Here is a 20,253-nt window from a genome sequence, read left to right as displayed (position 1 = left end):
ACGAATAATCCTTGGTCCTAGGGAGCATATGTTCAATTAGAGGAGACAACATGAAATTATATATGAGTATATAAAAAAAAATAAGGGCCAGCATTAGCATTTAGTGAGGGATAAGGAAAGGGATTGTGTAGAACGGGATGGTTGAACTGTGTTTTAAAGGAGAAAAGGGGTTCTATGAGGAAAAAATGAAGATTTACAGAGAAAAGGCACAGAGATGGGAAATAGAGTACCATGTGAGAAGAATCTGCATTCTTCACAGAAGGCTTTGGCTGGACCATTGAGTACAACAAAAGAAGTAGTGTATGATTAGGCTCAAACAATAAGGTGAGGCCAGATTCTGAAGGGCTTTAAAAAAAAGTTTCTACTTGATCCTAGAGGCAATAGGGAGCCACTGGAGTTTAATAAGCAACGGAGGGAAGACATGATTAGGTCTGCTCCTAATGACTGGTTAGATTGGAGAGAGACCTGAGGCAGGAAGACCCAACAAAAGATCATTCCAATAATCTAGGCAAAAAAGATCTGAACTAAAGTGGTGGTTCTGTGAGTAGAGAGAAGGGGTCAAATGCAAGGGAGATTGTGGAGGAAGAAACAAGATTTGGCAACTAGTGGATACATGGAAGGAAAGAGGAGGAAGACCTGAGGATAATGACAAGATTATGAACCTGGAAAACTAAAATAGTGGTGATGCCCTCAACAGAAATAGAGAAGTTCAGTAGAGGAATAGATTGGTAAGGATGGGGAAAATGATGAGTTCATTTTTTCGAATAATGACTTTGAGATACCTCCTAGACACATCTACTTTGAAATATCCAATAAGCAATTGTTGATGTGGGCTAAGTACTTATCAGAAGAGAGACTCCTGTATAAATACACACACACACACACACACACACACACACACACACACACACACACACACACACACTGAAAGTTATCTGCATTAAAATGAAAAATAAACTCATGAAAGCTGATGAGATCACTGAAAATGGAGAGGAGGGACAAAGGTACAGGACAGAATCTTGGGATACAACCAAACTGTAAGCAAGTGTGAAATGGATGATGAGCCAGCAACAGAGAATGAAAAGGAAAAGTTAGGGAGGTAGGAGGAAAACCAGGAGATAGTTAGGTTATGAAAAATTAGAAAGGAGACACAAGGGTATGTGAGAGGAGAGGATGATCAAAAGAGGTGGAGAAGGAAGATGCCCTTTTAAAAGACCATCAGATTGGGCAATTAAGAGAAGTTTCATTTGACTGATGAGGATAGAAAATACATTGCAAAGCACTGAGGAGTGAGAAGACAGGAAATAAAGAAATGTCTATATAGATTTTCGGGGGCATTTGGTTCAAAAAGGGAGGAAGAAACAAGACAATAGCTTGATTAGATGACAGGGTCTAGTGAAGGTTTTTTAAGGATGGGACAGATTTGTTCATATTTGAAGAGAGTAGAAAAGGAACTAGTAGAGACTGAAGAGTGAGTGGAGTGGATGACTGAGGTGATCATCAGTTGGAGAAGATGGAAAGAGGTGGCATCAAAGGACACATCCAAGGTTGGCCTTGGTAAGGAAAGAGGACACCTTACTATAAGAGATTGGGAGAGGAGAGTGTGGAGGTAAAGAGAAAGGGAGAGAAAAAATTCAATGAACAGCCTCAAATTTTTCAGTAAAGTAAAAGATGAAGTCCTCAGTTGAGAGTGGGGAAGACATAGGAGCTTATAAAACAGAAGTCACTGCCTTCCTTCTGTCTTTTTCTTCTCTGAGCACACATCAGTGATTAGCAACCAATAGATCCTAAGAAACAGTTGTTTCCAGCCTTAGCAGTTGCCTCATGAATTCAAGGTCTCATGAATTCAAGTTCCTGAGTCTATGAATCAGTGCTAGCTGCCCAGTGGAAGATAATTCCTTGTATTACACTTATTCTTTAAGAAAATGACTGCCAAAAGATCATCCTGAACATGAAAAGACTAAAGATCCATGCCTGGCTGGCCAAGAGACCCAGACTTTGTGAGTTGCCCTATAGCGATCCACTCTAGAACTGAGATGAAAATGAGTCCCTACAAAATGACTTTATCTTTCAAGAATAGTATGATGGTAATGGATGATTGTTTTAGGGTTGTGTTGTTGTTATTGTAATTCTATGAATCTTTTGTGTTTTGAGCATTTTTGTAGTGTAAAAATAAATATTTTTCCTGTAACTAATGTCTATTTTGGACATTGAGCATCTTTTTATTCTGTAGAAGGGAGTCTATTAATCCTTTTTCAGAACACCTTAGACATGAGCCATACCTAAGATTAATTTAAAGGATTTTCCCTGGAACTCTGGGGTGGAGGCAATAAGACAAGAGAGAGAGTGAAAGAAGCCTGACCTCGCTCTTCTACAGTTCAGGTTCTCTTTGGGATGAACACAGTCTATATCAGTTCAGACCCAGAGCTCTTTGTGGGAGGCGCCACCCCAGAGTCAGGAGTCACACTACTTAGTAACCCTTTATAGGTATTGGTAAAGTCTTCTATAAATGAAGATATCAGAAAGATACCACTAATATTTCTTATATCTTCAAAGATACGTTTAAAATGCTTCATTAAAATCAATTAACAGATATTTATGGAATTCCAGCTTTGGGTCTAACACTGTCAGTCACTATGGGGTATACAAAAAAAGTGGAAGGCATGCCTCTTCCCTCTGGGACTTGATAATCTCGCTAAGGAGAACAAGCTCATATGCCTGAAATAATTAGAGAAAATTAAATGCTGATCATTGACTGTAAGTTCAGTATATAAGGACACAGGGAAGCAAGGAAAGAGACTCATAGAACCTTGTGCTATATTTCCAACCTCAAAGTACAATACCTTTTCTTCTCCAACACCCCACCCCAAACAGACAATCATCTGTGATCCAGTCAAATGGGCCTTTTTCTCTGTCCCTCACACACTCCACCTGTGACCCCCATATGACCTCTGTATGAGCTGTCCCCCAGGTATGAATGCACTCCCTCCTTACTTTTCCTTCAAAGAATCCCTTCCTTCAAGATGAAATCCAAGCTCCATGTAGAACTAACTTCCTGACTCCTAACAACTGTTAGTGCCCTTTCTCCTAAACTAACTTTTATTTTACTACTTTGTAGTTATTCTCATGGCATTTATTTTGTATGTATATGTATGTATATATCACCTTATTGTCTACCCCATTAGAACATCAGCTCCTTGCAGATTGTGATTATTTCATGCATTGCATTTGTGCTCAGACCTGTGTTCAATACCTAGAACATAGCAGATTCTTATAAATACTTGCTGTGATTGATAGACTGCCCCCTACTGTTCCATTATTGGACACCTTTGCTTTCTTTTCTTTGTATTTATGAACTTCATCTTTATATTAAAAATAAGAAAAAGCTTCATGGAAGAGGTGAAATTTGTGATGGGTTTCAATGATAAAGCAGACTTAGGTTCATTTAAGGAAAGATTATTCCAGTCAGAGAAAACATTAATGCTGTCATGGAGCTAAAGTAGGTAAGGAGCATGCAAGGAAGTCTTGAGAATACTCCAGCTTGATCATAGTAAAGGAGGTATGTTTAGAAGTAGATGGAAATAACTGTAAGATTATTTAAGTTAAGGTGATACCAGATTGTAGAGAGTTTTGAAAACAAGGAAGAAATAAGTCTTTACATGTGATGGGCATATCAAGGAGTAGCTAGGTGGCATAGTGGGTAACAGCACAAGCCTGGAGTCAAGAGGACTTGAGTTCAAATCCAGCCTCAGACACTTACTACCTGTATGACCCTGGGCAAGTCACTTAAACCATATTTGCCTCAATTTTCTCATCTGTAAAATGAGCTGGAAAAGGAAATGGCAAGCCACTCTAGTGTCTTTGCCAAGAAAACCCCCAAATGGGGTTAGGAAAAGTTGGGCACAACTGAACAACAACAATAGCATACCTGATGGAAATAGTAATAGGGAATAGGTACCCAAAAAATGGCATGGCAGAGGGATACAGTAGAAAAGGTAATGGATTTGAAGTCAGAAGATGTGGGTCCACATCTGGTCTCTGCTGCTTACTAGCAGTACACATGCCTCTTCTCTCTGGGTCTCATTTTCCTCATTGGTAAAATGAATGAATTGAATTAGATGAACTCCAAAAGTCCCTCCCAGATCAAAATTCTCTGATCCTCAGAGCCCATGGGAAAAATAGTATTTGGGGAAGATTATCCTGGCGGCAGCCTATTAAAAGGCAAGCTCGGAGACAGAAAGGCTAGCTAGGAGATTGTCACATAAACTTAGGAGGAAGGATAAGGGTCTGAACTAGGATGATAACATGTAGTGGGAATAGAAAGGGAGGGAACACTGTAAGAGACTTTTGGAACAAAGAAACAATAAGACCTAAAGACAGACTACATACATTCAGAGATTAAGAAGCATTCAGTCAAAAATAGCATAAAGGTTTCTAAAGCAGAGGAACTAGGAAAATAGATGATGGGTGTCCCTGGAAGAAAGAGGGTAGTCATTGGAAAGGAGAACTGGTGTAAGGAGAGAAAATAATGAATTCAGCTTGGAATATTTTAAGCATCTTAAATTTTTATAGTTGAAGATTAGAAAATTAGAATCATTAACCCTGGCTTAATTGGGCTGTTGGCCTGACAGGTGGATCATTCTAAATGACATGTTCATGCTGGGAGGTTGCTGACCTGATCCATCAAAATGTCTTTCTGGCATCTTTTGGCTTAAATTCTGTTGGAATAACAGTAGGAAGTATGGAACTTCTAGGGAGTGTTGTGTTTAAGCCTAGAGATCAAAAATAAAGTGGGGTGTGGGAAAATGCTGTGGTAGGTCATATTTTTCAATCTGTAGCTTACAAAAGAGCTTCAAAAGATTAAAAAGTAGAGTTTTAGCAGCTCATTAATCCCACAAACCCATGAAACCCACCTGTGATGTTCACTAAAAATCGAGCATGAGAAAGGCCTGACAAGCAGCAAAAAATTAGCTGATTCAAACCCCTCTGAATCCTATGCAAGTGGAATCTAAATGAGGAACAACCACTTGTTTAGCAATCTAATAAAAATTCCATACCATGGTTTGTCTCTGCTGGAATTCCTAGCATTTACTTTTACCTGTTCAGTTTACAAAGTTTGTAAAATAAAATTTACAAGGTTTCTATAACTCCATTTTATAGATGAGGAAACTGAGGTTCTGAAAGACTGGTTTTCCTAAGGCTGTAGGACTTAGTGGTGTAAGACATCTACCTCTACCTTCACCACCTTGGTAAAAACAAACAAAAAACAAAACAAAACAAAAACCTTGGTCCTGTATTTTTTTAAATTTATTTTAAATTATTTAACATTTCCCTCTTTTTTAGTCCAACCCTTTCATTTTTGCAGATGAGGAAACTGAGTCCTAGAAAGGTTAAGTGACTTTCCCAAGGTCAAACAGGAAATAAACAAGTAAGCTGGGATTTAAACCCAAGTCCTTTGACCCCCCAACCCAAAATAAATCCAAGTCCTTTGACACCTTTGAAAAATTTATCTAGGGGGCAGAGCCAAGATGGCAGAGTAGAAACAGGACTTCCTCAGGGCTCCAGCTCTCACCTCCTCCAATTCATGTAAAAGGTGACTCTGAAGAAACTTTAGAGCTACAGAACCCACAAAATGACACAGAGAAACTACCTCCCACTGAGGACAGCCCGGCAGGCCAGCAGCAAGCAGCCAACCAGAGCAGTGCTCTAGGAGCTGACCCCGGCCTGCAAGAGCCCGAAGTTGTAGCCCCAGGGTGGGCCTGATCAGCCATGGGCTAGAAGGACTTCAGATCACCATAAGCTATGGCGGTTTCCAGAATTATCAACACATAGATGCTAAGGACACAGTGAGAGGTCAGTGCAGTGTGGAATTTGGGATCCAGCAGTTGGGAGTGCAGTCAGCCTCTGCCCCCAGGGTGAGAAGCCGCTGAGGAGCTGCGGCCATGCAGCCACCGCCACATGTCAGCTTCAGCACCTGGTCTGCAGTTTGTAGGGGGATCAAGCGACCAGTCTAAGGGGTAATCACTCTTGCTTTAACCTGCTTGGATTTGGATTGTGGTCTAGGGTGGAGGTCCTGGGTTGTGCGACCAGCTTGCCAGAGTGTGTGAGGCTTCAGAGAGGGCACCCAACTAATACCTTCTGCAGCTGAGAAAACCCCAGTGTTTGGGACAAAACTCCCCAGTCTGGTAGCAGAGTCCTACTGTGGCAAAAAGCCCAAAAGTCAAGTAATTGAGTGGCAACATGAGCAAATGAGGGAAGCAAAGTAAACAGAGCAATCCAACTTTGCACTCCTATTTTGGGGACAAAAAGGATCAAAGCATGGAATAGGAGGAAGACAGTGAAGTCAGAACTCCTGCACCAAAAGCTTCCAAGAAAAATATGAGCTGGTTACAGGCATAGAGGCCCTTAAGAAAGATTTGGAAAATCAAATAAGAGAAGTAGAGGAAAAATTAGGAAGAGAAATTAGAAAGATGCAAGAAAATTGTGAAATGAGAGTCAACAACCTGACTGAAGAAAATGACATCTTAAAAAATAGACTAACTCAAATAGCAAAAAAAGGCTCAAAAAGGCAATGAGGAGAAGAATGCCTTAAAAAGCCAAATTTGCCAGATGGAAAAAGAATCTCAAAAGCTCACTGAAGAGAATCATCCCTTCAGAATTAGATAGGAGCAAATGGAAGCTAGTGACTTTATGAGAAATCAAAATACTATTAAACAGATCCAAACAAATGAAAAAATACAAGGCAATGTGAAATATCTCATTGGGAAAACCACAAATAGATAAAGAATAGATAATTTTAAAATTACTGAGCTACCTGAAAGCCATGATCAAAAAAAGAACCTAGAAATCATTCTTGAAGAAATTCTCAAGGAAAATTGCCCTGATGCTTTAGAACCAGAGGGCAAAATAGAGATTGAAAGAATCCACCAATCACCTCCTGAAAAGATCCCAAAAAGAAAACTCCTAGGAATATTATAGCCAGGTTCTGGAATTCCCAGATCAAGGAGAAAATATTACAAGCAGCCAGAAGAAACCATTTGAATATTGTGGAAACTCAATCAGGATAACACAGGATCTGGCAGCTTCTATACTGAGGGATCGAAGGGCTTGGAATATGATATTCCAAAGGTCAAAGGAGCTGGGTTTAAGACCAAGAATCACCTTCCCAGCAAAACTGAGTATCACATTTCAGGGGAAAATAGGGTCATTCAGTGGAATAGAAGACTTTCAAGCATTCTTGATGAAAAAACCAGAGTTGAATAGAAAATTTGACATTCAGATACAAGAAGCTAGAGAAGCATGAGAAGAAACCATAAGGAACTTATCAAACTTGAACTCTTTACATCCAAACAATAATTGTAACTTATGAAACTTTTCCCAGTATGAGAATAGTTGTAGGGGATAGATATGTGTGTATATGTATATACACACACATACATATGTGTATATAGGAGAGTATATGGGAGTATGAATACATATGTGAATGTATGTATATATGTGTACAGGTATACATAGATAGAGGGCACAGGACCAATTTAATGGGAAGGGACGATACTTAAAAAAGGTGAAATTAAGAGGTGAGAGGAATATAATGAAAGGAGATGGGGAGAGACAGCATGGGGTAAACTATCTCATACAGAAGAGGCAAGGGGAAATGGTTACAATGGAGGGGAAAAACAGGAAGGCAAAAGGAAATGGGCCAACCTTATTCTCATTGAATTTGGCTTAGGGAGGGAATGACATACACACTAAATAGGGTATCTCACCCTACAGGAGAGTGGGGAACAATAATTTTGAGGTGGTGGGTAGGGGAAAAACAGGGAGAAAATGTGTAACTCAAAATCTTGTGGTTGAATGTAAACTAGAAGTTAATAAAGCATTGGATTAAAAAAAATAAAAAATTTGAACTAAAACAAAAAAAACAATGATCTAATGACTTCAATAACTCCAAGACCCAGCAATATTTCAACTGTACCATCAGATTCATTTAATTTATCAAAGAGAAGTAGTCTTTGTTATTGTTGTTCTTTTGTAATTATAACCATTGTTTTGCATGACTGAGCATGCATACCCTATATCAAATTGCTTACTATCTCAGAAAGGGTGGAGGGAAGGTCAGAATTCGGAACTCAAAATTAAAAAAAAAAACCAAATGTTTAAAAATTTTTTAAACATGTAATGGGAAAAATAAAATATTAAAGATAAGAAATTATAACCATTATAATGCAAGTTCCTTGAGGGTGGGAGCTGTTTTCATTTTGTCTTTGTATTATTCCCACCCAGTCCCAAACAAAATGCCCAGCATGGAGTAGGCACTTAATAAATGATTATTGCTTCATTTTAAGTTAGACTTCCCATGAGTTTGCTTTTTAAATGTTTTTATCCTGGTGGATTTTCATCTCTATAATTCGGAAACAAACTGAATTTAGGCCTTTTGCCACTTCCTCCTTCCCCCAATACATTGGCAACAAAGACAAGAAGTGTTGTGATATGCTAATCATAGACTTTTCCAAGAAACTCTTAGCCTTTGGCATGAATATGTCTATGGTTATCAGCTATAACAAAAATACTTCTACAACAAATTTCTGAGATATTTATTTATTGTAATGTTTCAGTGACCATTATTAAGTGGAATGAAGTGTGGTCTTGGGAGAGATTTATGATGAGAAGAAGATACATAGAAACATATCCTACCACAAGTTAGCAAAAGCACTTTCAGATCTATGATCTTATTTGATCCTTAAAATTCTGGACAAATCATTTTTACAGATGCAGAAACTGAGGCAGAAATATCTCATATATCCAAATAATTTTGTAATAACAAAAACTTGAAACAAAGTTGGAGGATAGCTAAACAAATTATAATATGTGAATGTAATGGAATATTCTCCATTGGAATGGAATATTCTCCATGCAATAGAACATACTCCAAAAGAAACAACAAAAATTAATAATTCATAGAAACTGGAGATTTGTCTGAACCATTGCAGAATAAAGTAAATAGAATCAAGAGAACAATCTACACAATGACCACTGCAATGTAAGGAAAACAATATTAAAAGACATCAGAAGTCTGATCAATGCAGGGACCAATCTTGATTCCCAAAGGACTCCTTTTTCTAGGCAGAAAGGTGATGAACTATTGTTGAGATATGAGACATGCATAGAGTTAGGCAGCCAATGTACTGATTTGGTTTGCCTACCTGTACTCCTTTGTTACAAACATTCTTTGTTATTCCTTGCACAAAACACCTTGTCTCAAAATGTTTTATTGAACATTATTGTTTTGTTTTATTGAAACCTGGGAAAGGTTTCTTACAGGAGGTAGGAGTTTAGTTTGAGTTTAAGTGAGACTTTACAGAAGTCAGGGAAGCAAAAAGCCACAGATGAGGAAAAGCAGATTTCTACATGGGATGCAGCGAGTAAAGCATGAAAACTCTGGAGAGAGGGTGCTTTGTTCAAGGAACAACAAAGAATGCCATTGCATTATAGAGCATGTGTCATTGTCAAAACAGTGTCATTGTATTACAGGCTGTAGAGGGGAATAAGGTGTAAGAAGACTGATAAGGGAGAAAGGACCCACATTACGAAAGATTTTCATGCCAAACATGATCTTATTTTGGATCCTAGAGATAATGGAGAACCACTGGTGTTTATTGAATAGGAGAGGGTGACGTGACATGATCATACTCTTAAGGAAGATTGCTGAGTGGAAAGTGGACTGGAATAGATAAAGACTTGAAGCAGAGAGATCAACCAACAGGCTACTAACAAAAGTCTGAGGCACCATAATTGAGGAAGAAAATTGATAAGTTGGAGAAGGTCCTGAATAGGGCAATTGGGATAGTCTCGAATTTGTGCCATATGAGGATTGATCTAAAAGGAATGGGGAAATTTTGGCCCAGAGAAGACTCAGGATGTGATGATAGCTTGTCTTCAAGTACCTGAAAGATCTGCAGGTAGATGAAGGATTAAATTTGTTCTGCTTGGTCCCAGAGTTCAGAAATAGGTGCAATGGTTAGAAGTTACAAAGTGTCAAATTTAGGCTTATTTAAAGAAAAAAAGGTTTTGGTGGGTTTTTTTTAAAGAATTAGAGCTATCCAAAAGTGAAGAGTGTGGGGGAAAGGTTGAAAAGCAGTGAATTTAGGCTTAATTTCAGGATAAACTTCCTACCAGAGCTGTCCAAAAGTGGAACACCCGAGGAGTTAATGGATTTTCCCTGTTGAAGTCTTCAAGCAAAGCCTAGATTGAACACTTACTGGATTTGATAGAAGGGGTATGATTTGGATCAGATGGCTACAGAGAGCCCTTCCAATTCCAAACTTTTGTGATTATGTGATATGGGGGTGGGGATCCTCATGCAGAGAAAAGCTTACTGTGAAGAAAATGCTTTGTAAGTCTCAGAATGCTATAGAGATGAAAGCTAAAAACAAGTTGAGCTTTACTTTATCGTATATATTTCAAATAGAAAATGAAATCCTCAAAAAAATGGTTGTTTCCCAAACAGCAGTGTATAGCACCAATGATCAGCTAGGTCCATTATTTACCTTTGACATTATTTTCCTTTACCTATCACAGTCCATTATTTACCTTTCAGCTAAATTAGCTAATGGGCTTATGCCTACAAAGTCCACCAACTACATGCAGCCCGCATAGCTGCCATTATGACAAGACTAAGACCCCAGAACTCAAGCAGAAGCTATCATCTATCCTGATGGGAAGAGGTAAGATTATTAAACAGCAGCTCCTGTTCTCTACACCACCCTCCCTGCTCTGGCAGCGGCTGGGTTCCAAGGACTAATGAGAACAAGGTGCAATATGGTTTAACAATTTAAGTAAATTCCTTAGCAAAACAAAATTTCTTTAAAAACATATAGACTGTAGTATAGTGACTACATCAGGCAAGACACATGTCAAAAAAGTATGCTAAAATTTGGCAGGTACGTCTAAAGTGTCAATAAATTAAATGGGGTTTATTTTCACAAGGCCAAATGGTCAGACTTACTCATGGTTTCCTACTGAGGAATAAGAATTACCCCCTAGAGATAGTAATCAAAGTGCAATTAGCCCTGTTCTGGAATTTTTTTAATACTATCCTTATTTCATGCTTCGTTGATCCCACCATTTTAGCACACAGAGTTTTGTACCACTTTTTACAAAAACACATCGTTCAGTCTTTCCCTCCTTCTCCCCCATAATTTCTATACAGGTTATGCTCCAAAAACTCATGTATAATCAGCATGGTCCAGTGAATAAAAGCACTAAAGTAGTGGCCAAGAGACCCAAGTATTAGGTCTACCTGTGACAACACTAGCCATGTGACCTTCAGCAATTTAATAGCAACAGCAGCAGCAGCAGCAGAACAAGAAGTAGAAGAAGTAGAAGCAATACAAATAGAAATAGAAGTAGTCGTTGTAGTCGTATGACACCACTTGAAGGTCCTTTGCATAAATTACATATGTGAATATTTATGTTCTCTTCTCCTGGCTATACTCACGACTCTCCAGACTTCCCCTCTGTTCCCCAGCTGACTTCTTACACTGGAAGATGTTTTTACCCTCTTAGACCCCCTCCTCCAATTGGCAAATTCCTCCTGAACCTCTATTTTGAGGCAGTGACCAGTCTATGCTCATCTTTCACTCTTCTCCCAGTTCTGATTCTTACTGACCATATTTATCCTTCATGACTCACAAAGACACCTCCCTTTCTTTCCTTCCCCTGCCTATTCAGCTCCCTTTTATGTATTATCTTCCTTCTTTAGGAGTAAGCTCTTTTGAGGGCAGGAGCTATCCTTTTTGCTTATATTTCTATTCCCCATGCTTAGAAGAGGTAGTGCCTATCTATTAGGCACCATATTTAGCACTGAAGAGTCAAAGATAAAAAATAAAATGATCCCTGTCCCATCAAAGAGGTTATCTCGTACTGTGGGGACATGTCATATACACAATTCAAGTAGAGTGTAATAGGGACAGAAATATGATCCACATCGAGGAAGAGTGGAGGAGGAGGCTGAATGGAGATGACATCAACTGAACTGAGTCCGGAATGAAAACAAAGATTTTTAACAAACATGAGATCATAGTGCATTTCATGCAAAGCAGATGGCTTATATGAACATCAGGATGGAAGATAAATGGTTGAAATCAGGGAATAGGCTAGTAATCCAGTTTGCCTAGAATGTAGTGTGTGAAGACCAACAGTATTGCAGAGACGGATGGAGCACTGGACTGAAGAGAACAGAACCCAGATAATTCCTATACCACTGTAATGACAAACAACTTTGAAAGACTTAAGAACTCTGATCAATGTAATGACCCATAATTGATGAAGCATGCTACCCAACTCCTAACTGGGTATTAATGAACTCAAGATGCTGTGCCTTTTTAAATATGGCCAATGTGGGAATTTGTTTTGCTTGACTATGTATATGTGTTACCTTTCATCTATAAAATGAATGTGTTGGAAGAGATTACCTATAAATTGTCCATTTCCAGCCCTAAATCCTATGATCTCTCATCTCTCTGATAAAAAAAAATAGTGTACTTTGCAATATTCTACTCTAACTTTTCCATTGGATCTTTCAGAATATCATAACATAGCAGCTGTGCTGTCCATGAGGCAGACCAGCTTAGCTGAAGAAGCAAGGCCCTTCCTGAGGAAGGGATAGGAGGCCCCATACACCAGTCAGATCAAATCACAGTTACCACCTTGACCACCACCTTCCCCACCTCTGACACTGATGGAGACAACCCAGGACCCTTAGAATGGCAGCAATCCTCAGATCATTGACCTCACTTCTACCTCAACCCCTACATTCATCCCAAAGGAAAACAACCCTTGTGGAAATGTGACCTGGAAATTGCTGCAGGCACTGCAATACCACCTCCCACCCCACTCCTCAGCAGCTACAGCTATGGAAGCTCAGAAAACAAGATTTTGAACAAACTCCTTGACACTGTCAAATGGTTCAACATTGTAAATAGACATGGTTTTATTGGGGGAAATAACATTGAAGAAGATATATTGACATCTGTTTTTCCAATGTACCCTAAGGACCTTAGTATTTTTCCATCCCATTTGTAGAGCTCATATATAGAAAGATGTATATGTCTTATCTCCTCTTATTAGAATGTGAGTTCTTTGAAAGCAGGAACTGTCTTGCTTTTCTATTTATATCACCAGTATTTAGCAAAGTGCTTTGCACACAATAAGGATTGAATAATGCTTTTTTTTATTCATTCATCACAGCATTTGTTCCAAATACTGACAAATCATAAAAGGATAAAGGTGAGAGAAAGCCACCACATTCAATGACAACGACTCCAACCTGACCTCTTTAAACAAGCTATCAACACCAAAAAAATTTAAAATGGACAAAAGGAAAAAGATATTGACTTAATTACCGTCTCCTAAGAAGTTTAACAAATGTAAAACGGTGAAAAAGAAATAATTTAAAATATACCTTCTTAAGTTTTCTAGACTCTCAGTTGTGATACGTGAAGGGACTCCCTCACATTTTGCTTGGAGAAGAATTTGTATCCTAACATATGCCTTTGAGAGTATCAGAAAGATTCAGTGTAGAGACAATGAGAAAATAAAGAAAAAATGTGAATGGATTAAACACAACTCAAAATATTTTTAAAAGAAAAAGCCCTGGTATTCACATTGATTCAATTCAATTAAAGAGACATCTAAGTGAATTTTTTAAGCAAGGTACTGCACTCTGTACTGGGAATAGAAAGATACAAAACAGAGCCTGTTCTCAAAGAGTTTGTAATCTAATAAAGAGAAAGATAAGCACACAATTAACTATGCTAAGAGGGAGAGTGAGCTAAGTGAAAAGATGAATTCCAAGTACAGAAATGGTTTGAAGATAGATGTGTCATTTTCACCTGGGAGTGAGGAGGAAGATATGGCAACTGCTCTGGGATTGGGATAGAGGGGAAGGACTTTAAAATATACAGACAGAAGAAAAGTTAAATTTGTTCCAAGTAGATAAGAATGGTGTGAGCAAAGTCACAGAGACAATAGAAACCAGGATGAGAATAGGGCACACAGAGCAAAGCCACAGAATCACAGAATTTGAGAGCTGGAAGGGTCCTCAGCAGCCATTTACTTCAGCAACCCAGACATGAAAGGCATCCTCTTTGCAACATATTTAAAAAGCAGTCATATGGACTCTGTATGAAAAACTTTAAGGAGAGAGACCTCACCAACTCTCAAAACATCCCACTCTACTTTTGGATACTTTACTGCTTAAGAAAGTTTGGGGGTTTGTTTTGGGGGTTTTTTTGTTGTTGTTTTTTGTTTTTTTTCCCTGACATTAAGCTTTAATTCACAGTTTCAACTTCCACCCAACTTCTTGCCTCTGTGGCCAAACAGAGCAAATTTAATTCCTCCTTCCACTTGACAGCCCTTCAGAATCTTGAAGGCAGCTATAATGTCAGCTCTGTGTATTGTCTTCTCCCTATTAGACATCCCCAGTTTCTTCAACCAATCCTCATACAATAAGGACTCCGTGACCTTAATCATCCTGATTGCTTTCCTCTGGACGGTCTCCAGCTTGCCAACATCATTCTTAAACAATGGTTTAATAGTTTCAATGAGAGGATAGAGCAGAATTTATTGTGCTTCAGATGAATCTAAAAGAGCAGGAGTAGCGATCATTATCTCAGACATGACAAAAAAAGAAAAACTGAATTATGCTTAAAGGCATTAAATAGCTTCAATACTGAAGATATATGTACCAAATGACAAAGAATCTAAGTATTGAAAAGAAAATCTGAACAAACCACAGGAAGAAAGAGCAAAACTGTAATAGTAGCTTTAATATGCCTCCTTTCAGACTAAGACAAGTCCACCAAAATGATAAATGACCAAGAAAAAAAGATAAGGACATAAATAAAATTTTAGAAAGGTTAGGTATAATCAATGAATAATAAATAAAAATGAATATATATATATATTTCTCATCTTTACATGCTACTTTTAAATCCGATCATATGCTCAAACATAAAAACCTCATAAGCAAATATAGAAAAGGAAAAGTATTAAACATATCTTTTACTGACACAATGCAATAAAAATTAAAAATCAAAAAGGTATTTGAGGAAAGAATTCAAACATAAATGGAAATTAAAAATATCATCTGCCAAAACTGCACAAAGCACCCAAAGCAGTCATTAGTAGAGAATTTCTATCTCTAAACACTTTAATCAACAACAACAAAAAAAGAAACAGACCAACAAATTAGACCTACAACTAAAAAAAAAACCTACAAAAACAAATTTTAAAACTCTAAACACAAAAATGAACTTTTAAAATATGACATTAAATTGAAACCAAAAAATACCACTGAATTGACAAAATCTAAAAACTAGGATCTATTATTTGGGGGGGGAAACTAGAAAATAGATAAATTACTGGCTTATTTTTATTTGATCAAATAAAAGGAAAACCAAATTACAAAAATAAAAAATTTTAAAGAAAAATTCATAACAGATTAAAGGTAATTAAAGGAGAATTATTAGGAACTATTTTACCTTATATGACAACAAAACTGATAATGTAAATTAAATAGGTGAATATTCACAAAAATATAATTAATCAGATTAACTAGACAAAAAAAGAGAATTTAAATAACTCAATCACAGAAAAAGACATTGAGAGAGCCATAAAAGAAATCTCACAGAAGAAAAAAAAACAAGACCAGATGTGTTTATAAGGTGGTTCTATCAAAATTCAAAGAAAAATTTACTCCAATACTACATAGTTTGCAAAAATAGATAAAGAACTCTTTCTATGAGATGAATATGGTCCTGATACCCAAACCAGAGAGAAATTAAGAAAAGAATTCAAACCTTAGTCCAATATCTCTAATGAATATCTATACAAAAATATTGAATATAATATTAACAAAGGGGCTACAGCAACATAGTAAAACAATTATCCTCTGTGACTAGATTGGATTTATACCAAGAATGCAGAGTTAGTTAAACATTAGGAAAATCATAAACATAACAGGTCTTATTAACAACAAAAGTAATAAAAATCACATGATTCTGTCAATTAGATACAGAAAAAGCCTTTTAAAAATACAATATCCATTTATGTTTAAAGAAACACTAACAACTTCAAGGATAAATGGCCTTCCTTTTTACAATAAACATCTATCTGAACCAAGAGCTAGCATTATCTCTAATGGAGAAATGCCAAAATCATTCCATCATTCCAATAAGTTCCAGGGTAAAGTTATCATTTGTCATTACTACTATTTGATATAACTCTAGAAATATTTGCTATTGTAATAAGATAAGATAAGGAAATTGAGTGAATAATCATAGGTAAAAAAGAAATAAAGTTATTGTTTTGGCAGATGTGATGGTTTACTAGCAGTTCAACTAAAAAATAACTGAAACAATTAACCTCCACAATTTAGCAGATTAGAAAATAAACTCACAGAAATTATAATTGAGGTAATAAATTACTTTAGCAAAGTATTGATCAACATAAGAACTTTTAAAATCACTTGAGCTTTTAAATACCATTAACAAAAATTAATCAATATACATTTATTAAGTACCTGTCATTTGCCAGGCATTATGCTAAACACTGGGTTACAAACAGAGGCAAAAGAAAGTTCCTGTCCTTCAGAAGCTTACAATCTAATGGGGGTGATAACATGCAGACAAACATATATAAATCAAGATATATACAGGATTAGTAGGAAATAATTAAAAGGGGGAAGCACTGAAATTAAGAGGGATTAGGGAGCTTCCTGTTAAGATGGAATTTTAGGTGAGATTTAAAGGAAGTCAGGGAGGTCAGTAGGGAGTGGAAGAGGGAAAGCATTCCAGGGATGGGGGACAGCAGAGAAAATGCCCAGAACAAAGAGACTGAGTATCTTGTTCATGGAATAACCAGGTTAGTGTCACTGTATTAGAGAGTACATGCTGGGGAGTAAGATGTAGGAAGACTGAAAGGGTAGGAGGAAGCTAGGTTATGAAGGGCTTTGTATGCCAAGTAGAGCATTTTGTATTTGCTCCTGGAGGAGTTAGGAAGCCACCTGAGTTTACTGAGTTAGGGGTTGGGGGGGGGGGGGTTGGTTGACATGATCAGACCTATACTTTAAGAAATAACTTTCATGACTAAATAGAGAATGGAAAGAGAATGGAGTAGGGAAAGATTTGAGGCAGGCAGCACCAGCCAGATATTACAATAATCCAGATGTGAGGTAATAAGGGCTTTCACCAGAGTGATGGCAGTCTCCAAAGAGAGAAGGGGGAATATTCAAGAGATGTTACATAGGTGAACTCAGAAGACCTTGACAATAGCTTGGATAAAAATCAAAGGAAAAAGAGTAAAACATTTGTAAAAGGAGAAACTATTTACAATAATGACAATAAATTTAACATATTTAAACATAGGACACTTTCAATAACTACATTAAGAAAACTATAAAGCTATTTTAACAGAAGTAAAGAAAAATGAAAAATTAGATGGCTGTCCATGCATAGAATTAGGTCAATCCAATATAACAACAATGTTAATGCTTTCCAAAATAACTTATAAATTCAATCTAATAGCAATCAAATGCAATTCACTGCTTTAAAGAATTAGATAAAACAGTAATTTTGAAAACAGACAAGAATATTAAGAGGAATTCTAAAAAAAAAAAAAGATAGGAACTTATCCTGTTAGATTTCAAAATATTTTCCAAAGTAGTAATGATCAAACTATCTGTTACTGTTATATTTCTTATGCTTCTCAATGGGCAGGAGAGGGAGGGAGAGAATTTAAAATAGAAAATGAAAATTTTTTAAATGGGGAAAAAAGAAAAGCATAGTCATTTTTTTTTCTCCATGCTTCTACTACATAGTTTTCATAAAGCTCAGAACTCAAAGGAGACTTTAGGGATCATCAATAAATCAACAATAATTTATTCAGCACTATATGTTGGGTACTATACTAAGGGCAGAAAGTATAAAGAAAGATAAAAATGGCCCCTCCCCTCAAGAAGTTCACATTTTAATGTGGGAGACAACCAACCACTTGATATATTATGAGCAAAATGAGAAATAGCATCATCGAGACTTTTTTCTAGAAAATGAATAACTCAAAGAATCCTACAAATAGGGCAGAGCATAAAATTATGATCACTAGAAGAGTAGCCACAGGGATTCTGTCACCAAGGATATTTGGTGTCTGAAGAGTTTCCCTGTGGAGATAAATCAGGTGTTACCATTTTGAAGTAACTGTGGTCCACAAAATAAAAGAATGTTTGCATCAAAAAAAAAAAAAACTTACTAGAAAAAAATTTAAAATAAAAATAAATAGAATATAAGAATCCAGAAATAGAACCAAATATATAAAAGAAACTAATATTTGATAAACCCAAAATTTAAAACTTTGAGAAAGAGCTTCACAGAGGAGATAGCTTCTAAATTGATCCATAAAAGGAAAGACTTCCAACAGAAGTGGGAAGAAGTTCATTCCAGGCATGAGAGAATGATATGAGCAAAATTATAGAGAAAGGAAAGGACGAGATGAGAATGAGAAATGTAAAGTTGTTTAGTTTGGCTAGAATGTAAAGCACACGAAGAAAAGTGGTTTGGAGCGTAGAACCTGGAGAGGGTGGGTGTTGCTGAAATTGATGAGTCGGGCTGTGTCTCGCGGGGGTGGGGGGGTGGGCGGTGCAGCGGGATCGGGGCAGGACACTTCAGCATGCAGCACTGCTGCGGCAGAAGCTCCTCGGGGACGGGCAGCTGGTAACTCCTGCCCCTCCTGGATGCCCATAATTAGTTAAATCTCCACACCTCTGCATCTATGGAGGAGAAGGCACCTCCTGACATTTCTGTAACAACAAAAGAGCAGATTCTCTCTAGGATGGAAAACAGAAGATATCACAAACCAAGAGGAACTGTGAAATGAAGACTAGGGAGAAGATGGAAGAACATGATCACTTGACAAAGGACTCAATAAATATCAGCACCCCCAAAAAGACCTGACCTTTTCCATTTACATCAAATGACTGGCTTTGATGGGTTTGAGTGCCCGCCGATCTAAAGCACAAGCAGGAGTTCTTTCCACAGTGGCGTTTGCCCATTAAGATGGCGGCCTTTATAGCCCTTATAACTTTCTTTTATACTTGCCTAAGGGACGTCATCCACCCTTTTGTAATGACTCGGGCACATTTTTTCTATAAGATTCCAATCCTGGTCATCAACAAAGTTCTGCCAGTGGTGTCCATCACTCTCTTGGCACTCACTGGTTTATTTACCAGGGGTAACTGCAGCTGCTTTCCAACTTCATAATGGAACCAAGCATAAGAGATTTCCAGATTGGATGGATAAGTGGATGGTAGCAAGGAAGCAATCTGGCCTTCTCAGTTTCTTTTTTGCCTCACTGCATGTAATTTACAGTTAGTCCTATCCAATGAGGAGGTCTTACAGATACAAGCTGCTAAACTGGGCGAATGAACAGGTCCAACAAAACAAAAACAATGCCTGGGTGGAGCATGACGTTTGGAATGGAAATTTATGTCTCTCTAGGAATTGTGGGACTTGCTTTGTTGGTCCTGCTGGCAGTGATCTCCATTCCATCCATCAGCAACTCCCTGACCTGGAGAGAATTTCATTATATTCAGAGCAAGTTGGAATCTTTTGCCTTTTACTGGACACGATTCCTGCATTAATTTTTGCCTGGAACAAATGGGTGGATGTAAAGCAGTTTGTGTGGTACACTCCTCCAACTTTAATGATAGCAATTTTACTTCCTATTGTTGTCCTGACATGTAAAGTCATATTGCTTCTTCCATGCTATAGGAAGAGGATACAGAAGATAAGGTATGGCTGGGAAGATCCCATTAAAATTAATAAAGCTGAGATGGCTTTCTATCTGTGGAACACATGGATTTTTGTCAAATGTTAAATTCTCCCATCACAAAGCAAAAAGAAAAAGTATAAGATAAGGTAAGAAAGTTAGATTGGAGCAAGATTGTGGAGGACTTTGAATTCCAGGATGTGATCACATTTTACTTGGTAAGAAAAAGAAAAACATTGAAAATTTTTTGAGTGGAGAAGTGGAATAATCAAAGTGGTACTTGAAAAGATATGCATATACTATATCTGACACACAGTAGGTGTTTAATGGGCAGCAAGGTGGCACAGTGTATAGAACACTGGGTTTGGAATCAGGAAGACTAATCTTTGTAAGTTCAAATCTGACCTAAGACACTTACTAGCTGTGTGACCC

The 20,253-nt window shown here is 37.4% G+C and overlaps 1 pseudogene; it reads left to right on the top strand.

The window, feature by feature from the left end:
* The first annotated feature begins 18,652 nt into the window (after positions 1-18,652).
* LOC138163052 (STEAP1 protein pseudogene) lies at positions 18,653-19,929 on the top strand (annotated as a pseudogene).
* The last annotated feature ends 324 nt before the right edge of the window (positions 19,930-20,253 follow it).

This window comes from Petaurus breviceps, unplaced genomic scaffold (genome assembly GCF_028583685.1).
Source record: "Petaurus breviceps papuanus isolate PSGF00001 unplaced genomic scaffold, PetGlider_PUasm1.0 187, whole genome shotgun sequence".
NCBI lineage: Eukaryota > Metazoa > Chordata > Mammalia > Diprotodontia > Petauridae > Petaurus > Petaurus breviceps.
Note: the sequence above shows the minus strand (reverse complement) of the source record. Positions and strands in the feature narration are given on the sequence as shown.